Consider the following 19,316-nt stretch of genomic DNA (forward strand, 5'->3'; position numbering starts at 1 on the left):
TGTCCACCTGGATGCCTCGCGTTTGGTGGCCTGGATGGCCACCAGACTAGGTTTCGGGGGGAGCGTGCCCTCCTCCGGACCCCTTTCCGCCCAACCCCTGTGTTAATTATTTTCTGTTTCTTTTGTTTAGGCACGTCTGGGAGCCATGCCTTTGAGGGGGGGTACTGTCATGATCCTGCCACTCCAGCCCGGGCTGTGTGGGTGCCCGCACGGTTGCGCTGATTGGGAGGCACACACCTGCACCTCATGTGGGCTGATTATCCTGTGTATTTATATGACCCCGATGACGACTGGTGGGCGCCAGTTCGTTGAGCTTCATGTCCCGTTTGAGTACTCCCGTATCCCTGATCGACAACCCGTGTGTAGCGACTTTCGCCTGTTCTCCGACCAACCCCGTAAGCCTGACTCCTTTGACACTTCTGCCAGCTTTGATCGTTTTCCTGTGTACCAACTCCTGCCTGCCCGCTCACCTGCTCTCTTCGCCCGACGTCCCAACTACCGGTGCTGCACCTGACTGCCTGCCCGATCCCCAACCACGAAATAATAAACGTTTCTCGCCGAACTACCTTGCATCGTCCGAGTCCTGTATTTGGGTCCTACTCCCGTTCCGATGGGACGTGACACACGGCTTTTCTCCGCTGCAACTTTTTTGGATGTGTGCATGCAGTTACCCAGACTTGCTGCATGGGGCAATGCGTCACATGATGAAATGAGGGGCTTGGTGACAGCACGAGTACAGTAGTATAAAGAGTCCTTCAGCTAGTCAGAGCAATAATTTATGTAGTGGTTTGTAGGGAAACGTACATCATGCAGGTATTGCATTGTATTCGGTTCCTCGTTTTTGATTGTTTGAAACCTCATCATCCCCTTGTCATTGTGCAGTAGCCAAGATGAATCACCCACACTATTTCCACATTGAAGACTCAGTGGATAATCATGAAATAAAACATGAAATAGATTGTCTGCTCTCCTTGAAGCAGCCGACCTGTCATGTGGAATAATCCTGTCACCAATGGACAAGTGTAAAGGACTGCAATCATCTGAAGCGTATCATGAAGTAATATTCCCAGTGATGAGACTATCTTCAAAAGAAAAGTCAACACCACAAATCCTCATACTATTTTTCACCATCAATCAGACTATTCCTCAAACTGTAGTGTTGATGTCCTTTGGGGGATTTAGGGAGACAATATCAGCTGCTGCTGAGAAAGTGTGTGTCAAATTGATGGGAAAAAAATGCATCATTGCAGCTGTGGTGTACAAAGGGAGGTAATTGATTATAATCCTCTGATAGGCAGAATCTTATTAGCCATGGGTTTGTGATTTAGAAGAAAAAAGAGTCAGGTCTTGGCTCTGATCTGGCTTCAGGCTGTAGAAATCACAATCATACTGTCTGTCTGTCAGTCCTGGTCCTACTATTAACCCCAATTTTGTGTAAAATCATGCAATTGTCCAAGAACTATCATTTTCACCGGCAGAATGAAAATAAACCCACCGGAAATAGGGTCACAATTTACAGTGAAACTACCTCATATTATTCAATATACTGTACAATGCTGTGAAAAATTATTTGCCCTCACCTAATTTCAGTTTCTTTTTTGCATATCTGCCACACACAAAGGTTTACAATCATCAAACCAATTTTAATATCAACCACAGACATCCATCCAGCCAGACAACCCAAGGAAATACAAAATGTAGTTTTCAAATTTAATTTTTCACAAAATAAAAAAATCCTAACCTGTCTGACCCTCTGTGAAAAAGTAAGAGTCCCCTGAACCTAATAATGGCTGTTCTACCCTTGGCAGCAATAACTGAAATCAAGCATTTGTGATATTTGGTAACAAGTCTTTCACATCACTCTGGAGGAATTTTGTCCCACTCTTCTTGGCAGTAGCATGAACTGCCTGTTTAAGGTCACACCATACTATCTCAATTTGATTTAAATCTGGACTTTGACTTGGCCACTCCAAAACCTTAATTATTATTATTTTTTTTTGGGGGGGGGCATTCAGACTCGGACTTGCTGCTGTTTCGGAACGTTGTCGTGCTAGTTGATCCAAGAGCACTTCAGTTTTAGGGCACAAAATGATGGTCAAACGTTCTCCTTCAGGATTTTCTGGTAGACAGCAGAATTCATTGTTCCATCAATCACAGCAAGTCACACTGCCAACACCATGCTACACCATTGGCATAATGTATTTTCTATCAAATCCTGTGCCATCTTCACACCAGATATAACGGGCTTCGGACTGGCGGACGGCCGTGGCTCTGAAGAACCCAGCCGAGAATGAATCACTCAGCCGCATGCGCGCAGTAAAGCGCCCCGGCTCGACGGTGTTGTTCATCGCGTACTGCGGCGGCTATGAACAACCCCCTCAAGCAGCACGGCTCGGCTCCGTCATAATCCACACCGGCCGGCTGCGATGAGCCACGATGGCTCATCTCCGCCGCGGAAGTGGATCGGACGGGGATGCGGTTTGGCCGTGATCGCATATCATCTGAATATGGCTAGAAACAATAGTGTAATATTGCCCCAGTAACTTCACTTGGTTGTGTGATGTTCTCCTTTTCGAAAAGAACTTCCATGTCAGAAGGGACATGTTCGTCTCCCATAGGCTGCATTTGCAATTACCGTGTGTTTTCATTGGCGAATGTCCAGGTGACGTCATGTACAGAGGATGCAGCCAATATGGCGACCACTTGCATGTTGTAGAATGACACTTCTGCAACTTTGCGCATGGATGGCGCGATCTCCGCTCACATTTATTTTTTCGTATAGACATTGAAGTGAAAAATGTTATATGTATTTTTCATTAAAATATCTACTTTAGAATATTTATAGGGATGACACTTGGGCTTTAATGTGAGGCAGTTCTGGTCGATCGTGTGACAGCGTGCCCAAAAAAAAAAAGACGTCAGCATGATTTTTTTAACATTTTGGCAACACACGTAACTTTCCCTAACAGGGTTTGGGTTAAACCCTACGACTTGCTGCAGTGCTCTTCTTCATAGTTTACCTTGCACCGCCCGCTTCTCTGCACTTAAAGTGGTACACTCATAATTACATATGTTAGTCCTAACACAGCCTGTGAATGTGTTTTATAATGACAGTGTGCTTATACGCTGCCCACCACCTTATTTTTTTTTTTTTACATGAAGACGTGCCTCTGTCAGCAAGCAGGTGAACAGTTCTTGCCGACAAAGGCGTGTCTTGTCCTTTTGATTATCTTGTTTTTATGTGAAGTTGGCAAAATGTTTATTGGCAACATCGAGGACGAATGCTTTGGCATACTCCCCATCTGTGAATGTAGACACATGGGAGAACCTTCCCTCTCCACAAACGCTGTCAATTCTTTCTTTTTTTCTTTTTTTTTTCTTTTATTTCTTTTTTATTTTTTCCACACTTTTACATACAAGCAGAAAAAGAAAGAAAGAAAGAAAGAAAGAAAGAAAGAAAGTGAAAAGAAAAGAAAAGAAAACAGAAAAAAGGAGAAAGAAAGAAAAAAACATGATTAATTTACATTCATTAACAGTGGGCTAATAATCCCTTTATAAATGACAGGATAGGAGGTTTTCTCTCATCTCCAATTATCTGATCTAGTACGTCATCCTCAACCAAGTTCATACTCGTAAGTGAGCAAAGAAATTAACTTTAAAGGGAAAACAATAACAATAATCATAGTAGTAAAAAAAAAAGGAGAAAAATGATACCTCCTTAAAGCACCTTACAACAAATCTTCCAAAAACTATGTACAATGATTTGAATATTTGCTTCAAGTAAAAAAATTTGTAGGTTTCAAATTTTCTCGGTATTGGAACCCTTGGGTGATACCTGTTATGACAACAAGACAAGATGCAATACTTATGCATTTTAAAAAAAGGACTGCACAGCACGCTAAGAAAAAAGGAAAGATAATAATAATGACAACAACAAAAGCAATAAGTGGTGGGAATCAATGAACAAAATTAAAATAAACTTGATTTGACATGATGTAGTTGCATCTTTTGATGTTTTGGCATATTTTGTCCAGTTTTCTCAATGTCTTATTCTTGCCTCAAGATTAAACTTAACTTCTCCATTTTGAAGATATCTTGAACCACTTTAATCCAATCCTCAACTGTGGGAGTATTCTTTATCAACTATTTCCTTGTAATAGCTTTTTTGTTTGCTAGTGACAAAATACTGTATACATATTCATTTTCTGAACCCTTGATAGTGTCCAGAATTAATCCCAAGTATAAGGTCTCAAATTTTAAAGGAATCCTGACTTGTTTTGTTTAATGTCTTTCGAGTATTTTAAAATGATTGGACAGTCCCAGAACACATGAAAATGTGTCGCCTTATTCCCTCCACAATCTCTCGAGCAGGAGGTACTTGCATCCGGTGAGATCCTCTGAGCTGGAACTTTAAAATAAATCTAACTACATTTTTCCAACCAAATTCTCTCCAGGATAGAGCAGATGTCCTTTTCCACTGGTTAGAGATTATCTTTTTCCATGTTTCCACTTGCAGTATGATGTTACTATCCTTTTCCCATGTCTCTTTTATATATATATGGAATCATCACTGTCTAACTCCTGTAATATTCTATAAATCTTAGATATTGTCATGGTCTTGCCGGTCCCAGCCCTAGTGGTGCAGGTCCCCTGCACACCTGCGCCTCATCAGGGATAATTAACCCTTGTGTATATAGGACCCAGCGGACCGTCTGGCTTTGCCAGATTGTTGCCATCCATGCCTCATTCCCACACTTCCTTGTTCCTGATCCTGAATCCCTGTGTACCGACCTCCGCCTATCCGCTGACCAGCCCCGTAAGCTTGACGCTCTTGATACTGCTGCTCTCTCTGACTGACTCTCCGGCTTACGACCTTGGAACGAATAAAGACCTTCCTCTAACTGTCTCCCTGTCTACCAAGTCGTGCATTTGGGTCCACACTAGAATTCTGGTTAGGATATATTTCCACCCCCTGGGTCTGACTTATCCACTAAGCAAGAAGGAATATTGTTACCATAGACAGTTTAGTTTGTGATTCTTCTTTTTTCATTATTTTCTCGAGGTAATGTCTCAATTGCCAAAATCTATAAAAGTCTTGATTGGTTAATCTAAACTGATTTAATTCCTGGAATTGTCAAAGTGCACCCCCTTCATAAAGATCGCTGTGTATGATGATCCCCTTTTCTGCCCATTGTTTGAATCTTATGTCAAACCTGTTGGGTGGAAAATCAGAATCATATCTGATCCATTTCATTATCCAGTATGGTTCCTTATGCTTATGGTATGTTTTCATTCATTATTCTATGCCAAATCTTGATGGACACTTTTATTAATGGGTTGGTGCCTTTTAAAAACTTAACCAGGCCAGTGTCCCTATCATTGCTTGTAATGGAATATCACTTGATGAAATACATTATATATCTTTCCATTTTGCTTTCTAGGAAAAGTAACAAATGTCAACTAAAGTTTTTATCTGCACCGCTTGATAGTAATTTTTAATATTTGGGAGAGCAAGGCCTCCCTTGTCTTTTGATAACTTGAAAGTCTTATAATGAATTCTTGGTCTCTTGCTTTGACAAATAAATCCATCCATCCATCCATTTTCATTGCTGCTTATCCTCACAAGGGTTGCGGGGAGTGCTGTAGCCTATCCCAGCTGTCAATGGGCAGGAGGCAGAGTACACTCTGAACTGGTCACCAGCCAATCGCAGGGCACATCGAGACAAACAACCACATTCACAATCACGCCTAGGGGCAATTTAGAGTGTCCAATTAATGTTGTATGTTTTTGGAATGTGGGAGGAAACCGGAGTGCCTGGAGAAAACCCACGCAGGAACGGGGAGAACATCCAAACTCTACAAAGGCGGGGGTGGGATTGAACCCGTGACCTCAGAACTGTAAGGCCAACACTTTACCAACTGCCCCACCGTGCTGTTGCTAAATAAATCTTGATATTAATTTGTCTAATTCTCGAAATGTCCCTTTTGGGACCTCTATTGGTGTATTTTGGAACAGATGAGTAATCTAGGTAGCACTTTCATATTTATTGTTTCCACCCTCTGTCGTAATCCTAAAAAAGGAAGCAGATTCCACCTGGTTAAATCGGATTTAAAGGGGTCGTAGTTCTCTGATATAATTGTCTCCAGATGTATAGGAATATTCACCCCTAAATATTTGTTTTTGAATTCCAATTTACATTGAGTTCTTCTTTGATGGGCAGGCTAAGGCAATAATTAAATGACAAAATTTGAATTTTGTGTGTATTCAATTTCTAACCTGATACCAGGCCATATTCTCTTGGAATTCTAAGTAATTCTGGGAGGGATCACCTTGATTCCCTTAATCTGTTCATTCTGTTTGATCCACTGACAGTGGCTCAATAAAAAAGAGCAAACAACAGTCGTGAGAGAGGGCAACCCTGATGACTACCACTGTCCAATTCAAAACCACTGGATAATCCTCTGTTGAGTCGTATTTTAGCAATTGGTTAGTAATATGAGGCTCGTATGGTCTTAGTAAAATCATTATGCAATTGGAATCTCTCTAGTATCTTATATTAAAAAAAAACAATCAACGGAATCAAACGCTTTCTCCACATCAAACCCTAATAGGACAGCATTTAGTCTGTTCTTGTTACTGTGGTTAATTACATGTAATGTCCTCCTGTGGATTGTCTTGTGTTTGTCTTTGTTTGATGAAACCTGTTTGATCCAACTGTATAATATCTGGGAGTATTATTTCAAGGCGTTTTGCTAAAATTGAAGTGAAAAGTTTATAGTCCACGTTCAACAAGCTGATTGGCTGATAATTAGAGCATTCTGCCGATAATTAGAGCATTCTGTCATATCTTTCCCTTCTTTTGGTATTAGTGGAATAATTGTTTCTCTCCAAGATGGAGGTATTTCTCCTTTCCTCAAGAACCAGTTAAATGTTCTAAGCAACAGTGGGGATAACAAATCTTTAAAGATCTTATACCGCTTTCCTGTAAACCCATCAGAATCTGGGCTCTTGTTTGGTTTTAATCTAGAGATTGCCTTCTGTGATTGTTGGGAGACAGAGCGGTTATTCCCTTTACAGTCCATCTGTATCAGTTTTTGGAAACATTTTTCAAAGGTATAAATATCCAGAAGTTAGTATTTCATTTCTTTAGTAATTGGGTCTTTAAATTTGTACATTGCCCTTTCTGCTTGTTGTTTTCTCAACCTATATGCCAAAATTTTGGCTGCTTTACTACCTACTTCGTAATGCCACTGTTTAAAAAAAAAAAAGATTTTTCTGAATCTCAATATCATAGATTTCCGTTTTCTGTTTTTTTTTTATTTCCCTGATTCTCTGAGTAATTTCCATTTGAGTGTCTTCTTTATGTTTTTTTTCCAGGTCTTCCAATTCTTTTTCTAGTTTATTGAATTTTTGTTGTTTTAACTTCTTGTGAAGTGCCAGTTTAGTAATGATCTTCCCTCTCGAGACAGCTTTACCTGCATTCTAAATCCTGAGAGGGAAGACTTCCCCATTATCATTCTCTTACAGGTATAATTTGATGTCTTCTTGGAGTTCTTTCATTTTTCCTTTAAAGGGGAAATCCATTGCTTTGCATGAACAGCGTATCAATTGGTCATGAAATATGTACCCTATTTTAACAATGTGATGTTAAATCCTCTCTCAATAGTGTTTTGAGAAGATTTTTATCGACAATGACGAATTTTCTGGGGCGCTGCCATTTTCGGGAGTCACATGATCTATGTGGGAGTATGTGACATGGACCGTGCCACAACAAAGTCTCGATGTAATACCATTATGCCCAGCACTGATTTCTCAGATTTATCCTCATCTGATGAAGAAATAGCAGTATCGGTTGATCGGGAAGATGGAGGAATACTTCCATACAGATTTGAACCAGTGGCTGTAATTAATGTTGAATATTCAGATGGTTCTTCGGGCAGAATGATGCGGAGTCTGACTACTCTATGCGCGACATAAGTGCATGTAAACAAAAAGCCCCTGGGAGCTCCAGGCCCCGGATGGTTCTTTGGACGGGAATGACGTGTGGTCTGATGAGCGAGCTCGGCGGCCGGCCGCGAGCTGAGCTTTCAGGTGGGGGAGGCCTTTAGCTGAGCTTTGGTGGTGGTGGAGGCCGTTAGCCTAGCTTTGGCCTCCGCCGCCTGGAAGTTCGCTTCCGGCCCCTGCCAGAGCCTGTGGCCCGCCTTTGGTGGTGGCGGAGGCGTTTAGCCTAGATTTCATTGTATTTTAGTTACCGGGTATTTGGAGTTACATGGATGGTTTGGGTAAACTTCTTAGTGTGTTATTTATGGTATGTGTGTGTTTCTTTCGGCTTGTCCCTTTCGGGGTCGCCACAGCGTGTCATCTCAGATGAACGTATATATATGTTTGGCACAATTTTTACGCCGGATGGCGCAACCCTTCACAGGAGTGGAGGCCCCAGTGGGATACGAACCCACAACTCCTGGTTTACCAAACCAGTGCTCTAACCACTGAGCTACGGGGCGGGGCCTCTGGTATAGTTATCAGAATAACTCTTACTATATTATGTCAACATGCCAGGCACGTTCTCAGTTGTGTCATGTAACGTAAGCATACCGTTCAGCCTGTTGTTGCCTCTATTCTATTTTTATTTTAGATTGTTTGTTATTTAAATTTTAAATGACATGTCTGTTCTTAGTGTTGGATTTTATCAAATAAATTTCCACCAAAAATGTGACTTATACTCCAGTGCAACTTACATATGTTTTTTTTCCTTCTTTTTTATGCATTTTATGGCTGGTACGACTTGTACTCTGGAGCGATTTATAGTCCAGAAAATACTGTAATTTTAATCGGTCGTCCACTCCTGGGAAGGTTTGCCTGTTCCTTGTTTATTCCATTAGGCCGGAGCCTATTCCAGCTATCATCAGGCAGGAGTCGAGATACACCTTGAACTGGTTGCAGACCAATCACAGGGCACATAGACAGATAACCGTTCACACCCACAAACACATCTAAGGGCAATTTCGAGTGTCCAATTAATGCATGATTTTGGTTTGTGGGAGGAAACCAGAGTGCCCGGAGAAAACTCAAGCAGGTGTGTTTGTCCTCGTGTTCGGACTTTCTGGACTTTGAATTCTCATTTTTGATCCTGGCTCTCCAAACCAAACCAAATTTGCCATTTTTTTGACACATTGTTTACAAGAGAACAAGTTTTGCCTCTACACTCTTGACTCTCCTTTGCCTGTCTTGCTGCACTTGGGTTCACCTACATTTACCTTCACTCCTCCAACACTGAACTTGGAAAGTATGGCCAGAACTAACACCACACACAAATAGGATATTAGCTTTCACTGTTAAATACTATACTATACTATACTCAACTATACATGTTGACAGAAGTAACTCATCCATACAATTGCGGTAATCTGAAGCTGTGTCTCAGTGAGATTAAGCAATTGATGTTCAAATTTTTTACCTCTTAATCATGAGAAAACTGACATCTTGAGTATTCGTCCTGCCAAACACAGGCATCTGTTGATGAAGAACACCACTCTGGGTTTAGAGAAATGTAACAGTACCCAAAGGGACACAGCAAAACATCTCAGTGTTATATTTTACTTAACCCTCCTTTCAAATCATTATCAAGAATATTACTGGAACTGCTTTTTCATCGTCACAACTTTTTTAATATACTTCATTCTATCCATTAATGACGTGAAGACTATTGTTCATGTATTTGTTGCATGAGCCACCAGGGTGTTGAATGAAGAGTTATTGTAGTAGACTTTAAGTGATGATAGTCAAACCGACAACACATAAATTATGCCATTAATGTTTATTTTTCAGTACCAATTGCTGTGCACCCTAACGTGAGGGTGAAAAAAAGCCTGGACAAGATGCTGCAGTAAGACTTTTAGCTAGGACCATAAAGTTTGATCATATTACCACGCTACTGGCCGGCTTCCACTGGCTCCCTGTCCTGTTGAGATATATATATAATTTTAATATTTTTTTTACTCAATCATAAAATATTACACTGTTTAGCACCTTCCTGTCCCACACCCTGAAATGCCCTCTCCGAGGCTATTAGAATGGCTACCTCTGTAGAAATTTCGATTTATAACACATTTTTACACTTTCATTCATTCAACCACGCCTCATGTGCAAATTGTTTCTTGTAGTGTCTCACCCAGTAATATCTGGATTTTGACTTGTTTAACAGATTTCAGTTTTCCAGAAACTAACAATTCCAACCTGACACTTTATAACCTTCCTTTTAATCAAAGTCCTATTTAGATATGACTTTCCTTCGTTTCTTACCTTACAGATTGTGTTATCTTGGTCAGTTTCTGACTCTCTCCCCTTTATCCCTGACTTAAAATTTACTGTACTTGGCCATCTATTTGGGGTCACCTCATGGTAGCCAGCACAGGGACCCATGTGATGGTGTTAATCATCATTCTGTTCACCGTTTCTTTGCCAACCTCATGCAGTATCAGCAACTCCATCTCCTTTGGTTTAAAATCTGTAAAGGTTAGTTCACCAGCACATTGAGCCCAGTTGTTCCTAATTTGACAGTATCTCCATGATGGCAGTCTTACCAGCCTGAATCAGAATGAGTTCAGGCTCTATGGCAGCTCAAGATTCCAGTTCATTTTTGGCAGCAGCTCATGATATATTTTCTGGCTGGGTAGCAAGAACCGTGCTGAATCTGTCATTAAATAATTTTCCCATAGATATTAGATCTCTTATTACATCATCACACATTTAAAATACCATTTCATCCGTTAAGGTCAGGGAAAGATGAAAGAAAAAAAATGTAACTTTACAAAATACAAGTACTATTAATATACACACCATGAACAAAGTCTATGTCACTGATTTTTGAGACACAAATTTATATGGCATAACTGGATATTATGTCTCTAGAAACGCATGACCCATTTTCACTTTACGATCTGTGCAATGCAACTTCTTGAAAATGTTGTATCTGTGATAAAATGTATTTCTGCTCCATGTGAGGGTTGACATTGCGTGAAATCAATCATATGAGCCCCTTACCTATGCCGAGAAGGTGGAGAGCCGATCACCCAGGTAGAGGTCCACTTGTCAACCAGCGGGGAGTCCGTACGAAACCCGCAGCAGACTCTACCTGTTTGTACTCTGCATCTCTCTATTATACTTTTCAGTTGCGTGAGAGAGAAAGGACGGGTGGCCTACCCATCCCACCTGGCGCCGCAACAATTGTTTCCTGATTTACTATTGACACCTAAGTGTGTCCTTCAGGCTCTGAGAGACATCTTACGCAGCCATAACTGTCAAGACATCCCACAACAATGTTCGTCTTTGGTATGCATGTGAACAAGATAGTGAAACGGTCCAGACGTCTTGACCAGAAAAACAAGTGAGTGAAAAACAACTTATATGATGCATGCGAACATGATAGTGAAACGGTCAAGACGTCTTGACCAGAAAAACAAGTGATTGAAAAACAACTTATATAACCATGGTTGTACAATACATTTGGGTATTCAACGGTTATGGGAAGCATCACTAATTCACACTCCTTTCATATGGGCTGTGGAGATTTGTTTGATGCTTTTCTGAGGACTTGGTTTAGATGTAGAGAATAAACAGCAGGCTTGACCAGACATTTTTTTCCCCCAAGTTGTACTTTTCAAGCAGCCAGCCTCTCGCAATCAACTCGCAGCAGGGGTGGGGGGCGTGGAGATTGCACGCGCACATCGCTGTGAATAGTAACCGGGAAGTGTTGTGTGCTAAGAGCCAATAAAGCGAGTATAACAGCGAGTCGATGCTTCGTGTTATTACTACTCCCGCCATAGAGCAAACAAAACAAAAACAACAACATACAATGTTCACGCGTTTGAGCCAGAATACACACAGGCATAACTTGACGTGTTGGAAAGGGGCGTGGTGCTGACGATGAACAATAAAAGTCCCACAATATGGACCGCAGAGATTTGTTTGATGCTTTTCTGAGGAGTTGGTTTAGATGTAGAGAATATACAGCAGGCGTGGCCAGACTTTTTTACCCCAAGTTGTACTTTTCAAGCAGCCAGATTCTCTTCACACTTTTCCTGCAGTCTTCTGGCATCTTCTCTCCCGCTAGTATTCTATTGAATAAGTTGGTCAAAAAGTCCACAGCCACCTCACCAAATTGCTTCCATACCTCCACTCGTATGTCAGTGGGACCAACTGTCCATTTTTCATTCTGTTCAGTGCCTTTTTAACGTCCCCTTACTACTCATTGCCACGTCCCGGTCATTTACTTCCATTTTCTTCATTCATTAACTTCTCAAAGTACTCTTTCCATCTACTTAGCACACTACTGGCACCAGTCAGCTTATTTCCATCGCTGACATTAATCACCTTTACTTGCTGCACATCCTTCCCATCTGTAACGCTCTGTCTGGCCAACCTTTAGTGATCCTTTTCTCCTTCTTTCATATCCAACCTGGTGTACATGTCGTCATATGCCTCTTGTTTAGCCTTTTCGACCTCTACCTTTGCACTACGTCGCATCTCAATGTATTTCTTCAGCCTCTCCTCAATCCTCTCCATGTGCCACTTCTTCTTCGCTAATCTCTTTCCTTGGATGACTTCATGTATTTTAGTGTTCCATCACCAAGTCTCCTTCTCCCCTTTCCTACCAGAAGAAACCCCAATTACTCTCCTGCCTGCATCTCTGAATCCCTTGGCAGTAGTATTCCAGGTTTCTGGGAGCTCTCCATCTAGAGTCTGTCTCACATTTTTCCAAAAGGCCACACAACATTCTTCCTTTCTCAACTTCCACCACCTGATTCTCTGCTTCCTACACACCACCATCCTATGATGTCGAGCTACACTCTCCCTCACCACTACCTTACAGTCGGTAACCTTCTTCAGATTACATCGTCTGCACAAAATATAATCCTCCTGCGTGCTTCTACCTCTGTCATAGCCAGGACTCGAGGGCGGACCCAAATGCATGACTGGGCGGACAGGAAGACAGTTAGTAGAAAGTCTTTATACATTCCAAAGTCGGGGGACCAGTGGTGACGGACGGGTTGGACGGAGCTTGCTCACATGGACGGTGGGATGGACCCTCATTGACCTGGGGAGCTTCAGTGAGACGCCAGCAGAGTTAATGACCTTGTTGATGGGAAACGCACCCACGAACCTGGGAGCAAGCTTGCGCGATTCCGTCCGCAGTGGGAGATCCTTTGTGGACAGCCACACACGTTGTCCCAACTTGAACCCCCGTGCCCTTCTCCGCTTGAGATCTGCTGCGGACTTGTAAGACTTGTAAGCACTAGCGTTTTCCGAGCTATTTCCCAGATCCGCTTGCAGCGTCTCACTACTGCCAAAGCGCATGGTACCGCAGAGTCTGTGACCACCAATGGAAATAGAGAGGGAGGATAACCGTGCACTATGTGGAATGGAACCATACCTTTGGAGGTGGAAGGGAGAGAGTTGTGAGCATACTCCACCCATCCGAGGTGCTGGCTCCATGTGCTGTGGTCATGCAATGCCAAGTAGCGTAGGCCGGTCTCCAGCTCTTGGTTTATCCTCTCAGTCTGGCCGTTGGACTTCGGGTGATGTCCTGAGGTCAAGCTTACCTTCACCCCGTCCCAAAAATGGGATATGAACTGTGGTCCTCTGTCAGTTACGATGTCCACCGGCAGTCCGTGGTAGCGGACGACCTTGTCCAGTAGCAGCTGGGCCATTTGCTTGGCGGATGGGATCTTCGGGGCTGGCACGAAGTGGACCATCTTGGAGAAGCGATCAATGATGGAGAGCACCACCGTGTTCCCCTGCGAGGGGGCTAGCCCAGTGACGAAGTCCAGGGAGATATGTGACCAGGGACGAGAGGGAATCGGCAGTGGCCGCAACTCCCCCATAGGTCGCAGGCGGGAAGTTTAATTGGCCATACATACCGAGCGTTGACGTATTCCCTTATGCCCCTTCTAGGTTCGGCCACCAGAACCACTGCTCGACGACTGAGTGTGTCTGGGTGGCAGACAGTCTTGTTGGTGTGGGCCAGGTCAATGGCGTCCCCTCGTAGTGATGGGACAACAAACAAGCGGCCAGGAGGACATTCGGCTGGACTTGGAGTCTCCCTCAAGGCCTCCTTCACTCGTGTCCCGATCTCCCAGGTAAATCTGGACACGAAGCAGGCCTCCGCAAGAATCAGGACACTCACAGACTCCATTCGCTCCCCTTCGTGAACCCGCGAGAGTGCATCTGGCTTGCCTGTCTTCGAACCTGGACGGAAGGACAGCGTAAACCGAAACCACGTTTAAAAAAAAAAAAAAAAGTGCGAGCTTGGCAAGCATTTAGTCTCTTGGCGGTCCTCAGATACTCCAGGTTCTTGTGGTCGGTGAGAACCAAAAATGACAATTGTGACCCTTCCAGCCAGTGTCTCCACTCCTCCATAGCCGTCATGACCGCCAGCCGTTCGCGGTCACCAACGTCGTAGTTTCGCTCGGCCGTGGTCCGTCTTTTCGATAAGAAGGGGCACGAGAGAATCTTTCCATCCTTTGCACACCTCTGGGAGAGAACTGCTCCCATTACAGAGTCAGACGCCTCAACTTCAACTACAAACTGCAGTTCTGGGTCTGGCATTATGAGGATAGGCACGGTGGTCAAGGTCGCCTTGAGCCTGTCGAAGGCCTCCTGACAGGCCCCATCCCACTCGAAAGTGTTGGGGGGAGACGTGAGGGCGTCTAATGGGGCAGCAATGGAGCTGAAGTTCCGGATGAACTTGCGGTAGAAGTTGCCAAACCCGATGAACCTCTGCACATCCCTAGGACAGGTGGGAGTGGGCCATTGAAGGACCACATCAATTTTCCTGGGATCCATTCGGATCTTTCCTTCTGCCAGGATGAACCCCAGGAATAAGACGGAGGATCGGTGGAACTCACACTTCTCCACTTTGACATACAGTTGATGTTGCAGGAGTTGTTGTAACACCTCCCTGACATTTTTGATGTGGGAGGTCTCGTCTGGGGAGAAAATCAGGATGTCGTCGAATTAGATGAATACATTTTTGTTTAGTCTCTCCTGTAGCACATCATTTATAAAGTTCTGGAATACGGCTGGTGCGTTAGTGAGCCCGAACGGCATCACTAGGTATTCATAATGACCCTTGGGGGTATTGAATGCCATCTTCCATTCATCCCCCTCCCGGATGCGTACCAGATGGTCCGCACTCCATAAATCCAGTTTTGTGAAGTAGTTCGAACGCGGTACCGATCAGGGGGAGAGGGTACCTATACTTTATGGTGATGTCGTTGAGCCCTCTATAGTCTATGCGGGCCCGTAATGAGCTCCAGCTGGTGAGGCAGATGGTCGGATGAGTCCTGCTGCCAGCGACTCCTCCACGTATTCCTTCATGGTCTGGTGTTCCGGACCTGTCAAAGAAAAGAGCCTCCCTCGAGGGGGCGAGGTGCCGGGCAGGACCTCAATGGTGCAATCATACGGGCGGTGTGGTGGCAGCGATTTAGCTTTAGCCTCCGAAAAGACCTCCTTGAGGTCCAGATAACAGGATAGCACCGCGGGTAACTCTGGTAGGGGGCTCTTCTATGTCAACGGGCGCGACTTGAGTACTCCCCTCCTCTTGAGTCCCGAAACACCCCTTGCTGCACTTTTCGCCCCACGCCCTGATTTGACTCGTGGGCCAGTCAATATGCGGGTTGTGCTCCCTAAGCCACGGGCTGCCCAGGGTGATGTCTGTGCTGCGCGAGTTGAACATGTGAAAACTTATTCTCTCCGTGTGAGCGTCCGGAAACGTCATTCCTGGGGTTTGCGTGGCGTGCGCATTGCGGAACCACTGCGTCTGGAAGGTTGTCGTGCAAATGCTTCGACTACACGGGGGTTAAATAAATTAGCGTCTGAGCCTGAGTCGATAAACGCTGTGACGGAACACGAATGGCCCTCCGTGCTTAGGGTGACCTAAAGCAGCGCTCAACTCGATTCTGCCGCGGTATATCTTACACTCACCGGAGTAGTGATCTTGAGGCTGGGACGCTTCGGTTTGACCGCGCAGTAGGCTACTAAGTGACCCAAGCGCCCACAGTAGAAACAGCGTCCCTCCCGCCTATGTCGAAGGTGCTCCTCTGCCGAGCCATCGAGGCCTTCCACCTGCATAGGTTTCGTCGCGGGTGTGGCCGTTGGTGGCAGGGAAGCCGGCGGGGTGGACGCCCCCGTCTCTCCTCCGACAAGCGTGCCCATTTGTCCCTGGATCGCTAGTCTCTGGTCGATTTCGACCGCCAGGGTGATGAGTGAATCCAGGGAGGTAGGGAGGTCCACGGCAAGGAGAAGGTGGCGGATCTGCGGGGAGAGCCCGTGGAAGAAGGTGTCGAGGAGGGCGTCTTCGTTCAATCGGCTCTCCGCTGCCCAGATGCGGAACTCGATGGCGTAGTCAGCCACGCGGCGCTTCCCTGTTGTAATGTCAACAGCGTCGCCGCTGCTTCGCATTCCGGCGCGGCGTACTGGAACACCTGCATCATGGCGCAGACGAAGGCCGTCCAGGACTGATATGTTTCAGAGTTGCGACTTCACTCCGCCGTGGCCCATGCCTCCGCTCTTCCGGTCATGTGGGAGATGACGAAGGCGATCTGTGCACGGTCCGTCGGGAAGGCGGAAGCCTGTAGCTCGAAGTGGAGGTCACACTGAGCGAGGAAGGGTCTGATGTTACCTGAGTCGCCAGAAAAACGTTCGGGTCGGGAGAGAGGTGTTACTTCGGTACGCTGAATCTCTGTGGCTGGCGGCGTAGTCGGAGCGTGCTGGCCAGGGGTAGACATGGTAGTAGCGGCGTAAGCCTGAGAGGCTAGCCACGGCTCCAGCCGGGCACAGATCTCATGGAGCCTCTGGTTTGTTACCTGGAGGGCAGCTTCCTGGTCAGCCAGGCGTCTGCTCTAGAATTGTAACGAGCAGCGTATGGCTTCGATGTTGGCTGGGTTCATTTTTTTGGCCAGATCATTCTGGCATAACCAGGACTCAACCCAAATGCACAACTCGGTGGACAGGAAGGCAGTTAGGAGAAAGTCTTTATTCATTTCAAAGTCGGTAACCGGGGAGTCAGTCAGCACAAGCAGCAGGAACAGGAGCGACAGGCTTACGGAGTTAGTCAGTCAGGAAACAGGCGTTGGTCAGTACATGGGAGGTTGGCGTCAGGAATGCAGGAGTGCGGGAACGAGGCATGGGTGGCGACAATCTGGCAAAGACAAATCGTCCGCTGGGTCCGATAAATACAGGGGTTAATCACTGCCGATGAGGCGCAGGTGTGAGCCTGCTAATCAGTGCAGGTGTGCGGGGACCTGCACACCCAGGGCTGGACCAGCAGGACCATGACCACCTCCGCTCTTGTAGGTCACTCTATGTTCCTGTCTCTTCTGAAAATAATTGTTCACCACTGCCAATTCCATCCTTTTTGCGAAGTCCACCACCATCTGCCCCTCAAAGTTCCTTTCCTGGATGGCATGCTTACCCATCACTTCTTCATCATACCCTGTTTCTTTCGCCAACATGTCCATTGAAATCTGCACCAATCGCAACTCTCTCTCTGTCTGGGATGCTCAGGACTACTTCATCGAGTTCCTTCTTGAATTTCTCTTTCAACTCAAGGTCACATCCTACCTGTGGGGCATAGCCGCTAATCACATTATACATAGTACCCTCAATTTCAAATTTCATCCTCATCACTCGATCTGATACTTTCACCTCCAAGACATTCCTAGCCAGCTCTTCTTTTAAAATAACCCCTATTCCATTTCTCTTCCCATCTTCTCAATGATAAAATAATTTAAACCCTGCACCTAAACTTCTTCCCTTACTCCCTTTCCACTCGCTCTTTTGGACGCACAATGTATCATCCTTTCTCCTAATCATCATGTCAACTAACTCCTGAGGTTTTCCTGTCATGGTCCCAACATTCAAATGTCCCTACACACAACTGTATGGTCTGTGCATTTCTCTTCTTCTTCTGCCGATTAAGCCGCTTTCCTCCTCTTTTTGTCTTCGACCTACATTATCTGAATTTCTACCTACGCCTTGCAGATTAACATTTCCGGGTGCGGGGGTAGGAAGCCTAGGCCACGACCTAACTGTTATGGAATTCGTATGATGAACGCTCATATATGTTTAGCATAGTTTTATGCCAGATGCCCTTCCTGACTCAACCCTCTGCATTTATCTGGGCTTGGGACCGGCCTATAGGACGCACAGGAATTGTGCACCCCTTCGGGCTGCAGATAGACAAAAACAAGCAAGCAAATAAACAAAGTCAGCACATAAGATACACAATTTACACACTACATAGTCTATGTTAAAGTTGAAGTCAGGTAAAAGCAATGAAATATACAAAGTCAACACATAAAATACACACTTTACATACTACTTAATCTATGTTAAAGTTGAAGTCAGAAAAAAGATATAAAATCAAATAAACACAGTCAGCACATAAATTAAACATATCACATATTACCTGTGTGAAATTGTAATGGATATGACAATTCAAAGAAAATGTGGATGTAAGGGATTAGGAAAGGTTGTTAGCACGCTAAGCTAACTTGGGCCGAGCAGCCTCAATGTGAACGATACGGCTCGTATTTGGGTACTAACATAAGATTTGTTAAATTTTCTATAAGTCGTCACGTCCCTCGGTGTACCCGTTGTTTAGGTCATACACGTTGTGAAGTTACACTCGTTCGATTTTTCTTCAACAGCACGGTTTGATCGCAAACGTTACTCATTGTTAGCCATCTAAGCTAAGGTGGTCTGGGCCTATACACAAGTTTAAATTGGCATAAGTAAGTAAGTAAGTACCAGTTTCTATTGATCAGTTTTTGGCTAAATCAAAAAACAAAACTTCACAAATCCTTACCAGTCAATGTTTCCAACACAAGGCATGCCCTTCTACCTTGGTCTGACTGCTAGCTCGGCACCTTCATCGCCAGCTATTTCATCTGCATTTGAACGTATGTGCTGTCTAACTGGCACAAATTGAACTTTAACGCATTTATAAAGCTCATATTCTTCACCGTCTTCATGGTACCCTTCAGAATCATGTTCGTTGTTCGAATTACAGGGAAATCCATCGTCATTCTCACGTTGGAGTCAAACAGGAGCCATGTTGATCTCTTCCTCTGAGGGTATTTCCGGCGAATCCAGCAATCTGCGATCAATTTTCGCCAATAATTGAAAAATAAAAGTTTTCTTCATAACGGATTTCAGATTCAAATTCAGCATAAAAAAACTGTATCACTCGTATAAGCAAAAGGTGCATTGAAGACTTTACATACCCTTGAAATAATAGAAGAATAGATTTTTC

Source organism: Syngnathoides biaculeatus, chromosome 4 (genome assembly GCF_019802595.1).
Source record: "Syngnathoides biaculeatus isolate LvHL_M chromosome 4, ASM1980259v1, whole genome shotgun sequence".
Taxonomy (NCBI): domain Eukaryota; kingdom Metazoa; phylum Chordata; class Actinopteri; order Syngnathiformes; family Syngnathidae; genus Syngnathoides; species Syngnathoides biaculeatus.